Genomic DNA, 1,242 nt, shown 5'->3' on the forward strand with positions numbered 1-1,242 from the left:
GATGTCTTTATGAGTTTGATGATGTTGGATGGTGGAAGTGCTATTATGTTATGAGCCGGATGGCAGTACATGATAATGAATTATGGCTAGTTGTGGATTATGCTATGAGCCGGATGGCTGTATTGATATTAAATTATGGGTGAATATGAATATGGATGATTATTGATTTGATAAAGTGATTGTTGCACTTTCAATTATCTGAGATACGAGTTTTCTTGGGTGAAAGCAGTGGCTAGCCACCACGTGCTCTGGGTTGAGACTCGATACTCTACTGACCCTATGTCGTAAGTGTGGCCAGACATTGTGAAAGTTCCGGATGAGCTCGCCCCCGTGGATAAAAACCAGTGTGGGTGTTGTGTGATTATGATTATGATTGTGAATAACTCGAGTTACGGATGCACGACAGAGGGACAGTCCAATGGTTAGCTACCAGGACTTGTCGGGTTGGCTTTATAACCGACAGATGAGACTCATCAGCCACTAGGATAGGCATTCATCATATGCATCTATGTGACATTGTTTGGGTGTGCATATTGTACTTGGGTGTGCATATTATATTTGGTTTGCCCATGTGATTAATTGTATTTAACTATTAATTGTTCTGCTTGATTGTGTTTGAATCTTCTTACTTGTGTTTGTGACTGAAAAATTGGTTGGATTGCAGTGGATTGGCTGTTGTTTGGATTGTTGGTGCCTAGGGCCATGGTTGATTATGAGATGGGCCAAAGGCCGTGTTTGGTTTGTATTTTTTTGGTTTAGGAAAGTATGAAAAATTAAACTGGTTCAGCATAGACTCAATGAACCTATGCTTGGGACAGCTTGGTCCTTCATGCTGTCTAGGAGAAACTTTTAAAAAGGTTTTGGAATTTTTGAAGAGTTGACAGTTTTCTCTTTTAAAAAGGATTTCAGATATTTGAATGTATGTTTTTAGTTTTGAAAGGATACATAAGGCGGATATTAATCACTGTACTTTAAAAAGAGTTTTATTTTCACGTATCCTATTATAATAATTCTCTAATCCTATAGTGAGAACCAGTGAGGACGACGTTCTCACTCCCCTATAGGTCTTCTCTTTTCCAGGTTATGGACGACGAGGTTCGGAAGAACTTATATATTCCTCTTCTGTTTAAAAGATGTTTCGTATTGTATTAGTTACTTTTTCCCTTGCCTTTATCTTTACAAGTTTGTTTAAGAGGGATAGGATCTTGATTATGTAATTCTTGTTAAACTATATATATATAT

Source organism: Arachis ipaensis, chromosome B9 (assembly GCF_059453495.1).
Source record: "Arachis ipaensis isolate K30076 ecotype BB chromosome B9, ASM5945349v1, whole genome shotgun sequence".
NCBI classification, from domain to species: domain Eukaryota; kingdom Viridiplantae; phylum Streptophyta; class Magnoliopsida; order Fabales; family Fabaceae; genus Arachis; species Arachis ipaensis.